We start from the raw sequence: 6,000 nt of genomic DNA, 5'->3' as shown, positions 1-6,000 counted from the left end.
ACAAAAAAAAAAAAAAAAAATCATCACACATGCATATACATACAGTATAGGGGGCCACCCTTCATCGGATGCAACATCAGAGAATAAGCTGATATGCTAGACAGTTTAACACACACACACACACACACACACACACACACACACACACACACACACACACACACACACACACACAATAACGTAGTAAAACAAAAATGTATATTTTCAATGTTATAGGAATTATATAAAAAAGCTATTTCACCAGCATTTTTAAGTTAGTTACAATTCGGTAACTAAATTCTGTAATAAATGCAATGAGTTTATTCTTCTTTTATTTATTATTATTATTTTTGTTTCTGAGACTGTGTGTGAGAGTAATCAACTGGTTGAGTAATGAATATAGTACTTTAAAATCCATGCTTATTACAGTTACTAACATAATTATACACAGTGATTTTGGTTTGAGTTTTGATTTCAGATACATACATACATACAAACATACATACATATATATAATATCTGAACATATATAAAAAGAAGAAGAAGAAGAAGAAAAGAAAAGAAGAAGAAGAAAAGAAGAAGAAAACGAAAAGAAGAAGAAGAAGAAGAAGAAGAAGGAAGAAGAAGAAGAAGAAGAAATGGAGATTTTTATCCGACTATGTTTTAGCGTGCTAACGTTATGTTCTCGGTAATCCAGGAGATGTTCTGGGTACAGACAGGAAAGAGGATTAATGCTAGATGCTAGTAAATAAATAAACAGTTCTGATTCTGGGAGTTACGAAAGATTATGTTGTTAAGTCTTGTGAGCATGTCTGCATCATCCCTACATAGAGTCACAATCGACACTGCAACATTCTCTCATCCTCAAGTGTTAACTCATTTTCATGTATCTCCTCAGCACTGCACCACACGTTGACACATTAACACACATCTCTCCATCCCCACACACTCACCTAGTATATATTACATATTCCCTCATCACCACACGTTCACTCATTATCACATATTCGCCGATGACAGGCCTAACCCTTAAAGTAAATTTACTCGTACGTTCATTTATAGCCAAAAATTCATTCATTTTCCCACTCTACTCTTAACGCAACGAAATGAAGTCTGGACACAAGCCAAGAGTGACAAGAGTGGAAACGAGTTAAGAGCGTGTTGAGTTCCGTGGAGTGACAGATAAATGAGGAAGTTCACGAGCGTTATGGTGCTCATGTGGATAGACTGAAAAATGTGTGGAGAAGTACCCTGAGATGGTCTGATCATGCGGGGAGAATGGAGAATGGGAGACTAACTAGGAGCATATACGTGAATAAGGTGAAAGGAAAAAGGGGCAGAGGGAAACCGATGATGAGGTGGAGGGACGAGGCGGAGAGTTCTGTGAATGAGGGTGGGGAGAGTTGGAGGGAGGATAGTCCGATGGTGAAGGACAGCTCAACAAAGACGCTAATTCTTCAGGGTTGGCCCCTTCGTGATTATGGTGTCTGCCGATAGATAGATATACAGACTTTTACTCATGTTCACCTCTTAACTCATCACCACACGTTCATTCACACACATTCACTCCTGACATTTAGACACATCCACACTCCTCACCAGCTCTCCCCTCTCCACCTACACACACTACAACTACAACAACAACAACAACTACTACTACTACTACTACCACTAGTACTACTACATAGACAATATCCATGCAGCTCACACATATTTCATACCCACAAAGGGTTAAAGTGCCACTAATCTGGCCTTGAGAACGAAATTAACGAGAGACAATGATGTAACACAGCGCAGGTATTTTGTCCTTATATCTATTTTCACATACTCTCTAATTCAGGAGAGGTTTCCTGGGAGACATACGCAGATAATCTCTCTCTCTCTCTCTCTCTCAAAAAAAAAAAAAAAAAAAAAAAAAAAATCCAGAAGAACACGTTTTCACATGCGTTTTTCATATTCCATCCCTCTTCCCACCCCTACCTCTCCACAGTACGCTTGCAGCATGTTAGGATGGGCTTCTTTTCGAGTGATAGATGGCGGTGTTCCTTGGTCCTACAGATGCTATCCTTCAGGAGTTGTAATTCGTGGCTTGAACGTGTCCGGCAGAGCTACCCGCCAGTGTACCGTGCAAGATGAGTACAAGCAGGCTCCTGCGATACAGACATATATACACACTTCATTCTAACACCTCTTCCAGGCTCACACCTCATTTCAACAAACTTTTTGCACACACACCTTACAGCCACGTATTTCATGACCAGCCACCCCCAAACACCTCACACTTACAAAACACGAACCCTCACATATCGCATAACGTCCCATCGTACGTACACACACACACACACACACACACACACACACACACACACACACACACACTTGGTAAGCTGCTGTACTCACGCAGTTGCACGCGCTGGTTCGAATCCTTTACCGCTCGCTGGTGCAGTGGTAACGCTCTCGCTTGCCAACTGGTGGACGGGAGTTCGAGCCTCGCTCAGGTTGCGAAAAGTTTCACTGACGAAGTGGGTGGTTACTGTCCCCCTTCAGCAAGGGGACGGGTGTGTGCGTGTGTGAAGGTCACAGCCTTGCCCTTAGATCGGACTATATGAACTCTCAGCTCGCTTCCGGGAGGGTAAAAGCTGACGATCACGACCATCAAAGTGATCCTGACCGACCCGGTGAATTACACACCTCGCACACACACACACCTCACACACACACACATCTCACACTGTAACTGTAACTGCAACAGTCCATATATGGTCCACTGCAGAACTGAACCTCTTCGGAGAGACAATGATAACCAAAGCTGGCCTTTTCCCATCCTCAAGAAGTACAGACTGGAAGGAGTTCCTGAGGGAAGCATTTTGAAAGACGATATGCTGTCGTTATTTATCAACTCCAGTCTGCCTGACCGAGCAGACCCATCAACCACAGGTATGCACTCGTCCCTGCACGGCCGTTCCGTGCAGTGAACTGTCTGACCGAGCACACCCATCAACCACAGGCATGCATTCGTCCCTGCACGGCCGTCCCATGCAATGAACTGATGTTCCCTTGCGGTCGACAGTGCCTTGCCGCAGCGAGGCGCGGGGAAAAATGTAGAGATCTGGATTCTGGTGGAAGCCACATTTACGTCCCTCCATCCACTTAACAGGGGCACCACAGTAGGCTTTACTTCACCCCATGATCTGGTTGTATGGTCACCACCCAGCGTTGTAAATAGTTTTAAGCGTTACAGAAAACCTTTAGATTTGTCACTCTGTAGAGCGACCTCAAATGGAAATAATAATAATAATAAAAAGTGACAGGAAGGAAACGAGAGAAGTAGGGAGAGAGGAGGGCAGACACAGAAACAGAATAATAAAGGTGAAGACAGAAGTAGGCAGCACCACATGAAGTAAGTGGATGATGGTCGTCGCCACCCACCAATAATCATTGTGGTGTAATGGCTACGTCTGTGTGTGAGAAAGTCTGTACTGTATATGCCATGGACAGAGCCAGCCAACACGATACAAACATATGCAAGTACTGTATATGAAAGAATATACACCCCGCAACCATCCTATATGTCCTCCACGGCTTTGGATTTCAGACCCTAGACGCGGACCACACTTTGTACGAGAAGGCGGGAATGATGAAGAATTGGCACCAGCCTGAATATGGCTATATGGCACTGTAGGAGTAAGGGAAAAATAAAGGCCGGAAGAAACACTTAAATATCAAGAAGAGAGGCAGAACAGAAAAGCAGAAGAGGACAGTAAGGAGAGAACGACTGGAGACAAAAAGGACCCTTTTAGTTGCCTCTTACTACATGCAGGGATACTGGGGAAGTATTCTTCACCCCCCTCCCCAGGGGGACTTAGTGCAAGAGTCAGACATTACCACCACACAACCGTGACTCCACGTCTCACATACACGTATGTTTATATTCATTCGCACTTTTTTTTTTTTTTTTTTCACACGCACTTCACCGTAACATCAGAAACCCGATATACTTCACGTTCATGCCATTATCGTCACATCAAGCACCTCATAAACAAGCACTGCTCACATTAACACGCACAAATCTCATGCTCATGTCACATCACACATTCTAGATCTACACACACACACACACACACACACACACACACACACACACACACACACACACACACACACGCGGCGCTGGAAAACTAATTCGAAGAAGCGGGAAGAAGAGAAGCGGAACTTTTAGGCGGAGGAGGAAAACAACATTAAACACCGAGCGAGTTGCAAAAGAAAGTTATTTAAGCGTCATGAAAGTCGGCTGAGACGGCGGAGGCTGCGAGGAATTACACATGCTAACTACCCTCGCTTTGTCGGCCGGACTGGAGCCTTTTTGCCGACTCTAATGCCATTGTCGGCAGGTGGAGGATGGGACGGAGAGAGGGAAGGAGGGAAGTAGGGAGGAAGGAAGGGAGGGAAGTAAGGCGGGATCGAGAAAGGGAGGGAAGGATAGCAGGAGGAGGGAGAGGGAGGTAGAGGGAGCAGTAGAAAGGGAGGCACTGGACTGAGAACGGAGGAAGGAAGGAGATCAGGAGTAGAGGACAAGGGAGAGGAGAAAATAAGAAAAGAAGAGTGAAAGTAGGGAGAGAATGAGAGGTGGAAAATATGGACGAACGGTTAGATGACGACTGAAAGGGAATTGTGGAGCGGGAAGAATGGATGGTCAGGTAAAGAATTTTGGAAAGGCAGAAAGGAAAGAAAGGGAGATAAGAAATGAAAACAGAGAGGAAGATATGGAAGAGCGAGGGGGGGAGGGTAGGGACAGGGCAGAAAAGGAAATAAGGAAGAGAGAGAGGGGAAGAGACGGTTATGTACCGGAGAAAAGGGGAAGGTAATTTAGGAGGAAAGAGAATATAAGCTGAGGTGAGAAGGTAAGTTAGGCACGGGTTGAAAGGGAGGTAAAGAACACAGAAAGAGTGGGAGGGAAGAGGTAGGGAGTTAAGAAAAATAAGAGGTAAAGATGGGTCAAACGCCATGAGGCGCTTAATCGTGGTGCTCATCTCTGTAGCTTAAGCCTCTAAACCTGTGGCGGGTTATTCACCCATTATCTTGGTATTCCAGGCTGCCACAGATACCATCCCTGTTTGTTACCCTGGGTACTCATTTTAACCCCAAAAGCCTAGATAGAACATTCATGCTTCCTCTTTTCTATCCTTTTCTCAAACGCTGGTTAGATTTAAAGTATAGGTAGTTATAGGCAAAAAGGCCTGTTATCTCTACTTCCTACGTACAGCTATGGACACCCGAATCGAATGGCTCCAGTTATCTGCACCAGCATTCGAACCTTGTCGCTGATGGGGTGGTAGCTTCATAGCTAGGCATACTAGTTGCTTGGCTGCCGCGGCGGTAGGAAAAAGAAAAACAGAAGGAATTGTGAGGAAAGAGGCAAAGTTTGGAGAAGAGGAGAGGAATCACAGAGTTTAGACCTGGTTGAGAGCAGCGAGAACGGGTTATGATGTAAGAAAGAGACGAAGGCTGCGGAGGAGGAAGAAAGAATGGGTGGTTTTGAGAAATGGATGGGTGGAGACAGGCAGAAGAGGAGGGAGGGAGAAAGACGAGGAAGAAAGATGAAGAAAGATAAATGGACAAGGGAGAGTGGGAGGGAAAGTGAGCAGGTGGAACAGAGAACGAGGCAGCAAGAACGAGGACAGAAGAGGGATGGGCAGAGGGATTAGTGGAAAACAGTGGGTGATTCTGAGAGAGAAGTGTGGGAGGAGAGGATAAGGTGGAGTGGAGATGAGTTATGGAGTGAAGTGTGAAAGAGGTAAGAGATGGGAGGAGATGGGATCCAGTGAAGTGGGGATGGTGTGAATAGGGAATAGGAGGGGACAAAATGGAGTTTCTGAATGGGTGGATAGGGAAGAATTTAAGCAGGATGAATTGGGGAGGGGATGGTAGATCGAGGGAAATGTTATCAGAGAAAAGACGGGAGGACAAACATAACAAAGGCGAAAGACTAAAAACCACAGCACATAATACGACTGGGGAGAA

This window comes from Coenobita brevimanus, chromosome 93 (genome assembly GCF_032717465.1).
Source record: "Coenobita brevimanus isolate Jiangsu-jjx chromosome 93, ASM3271746v2, whole genome shotgun sequence".
In the NCBI taxonomy this organism is placed as follows: Eukaryota; Metazoa; Arthropoda; class Malacostraca; order Decapoda; family Coenobitidae; genus Coenobita; species Coenobita brevimanus.
This window is presented reverse-complemented; position numbering follows the sequence as displayed.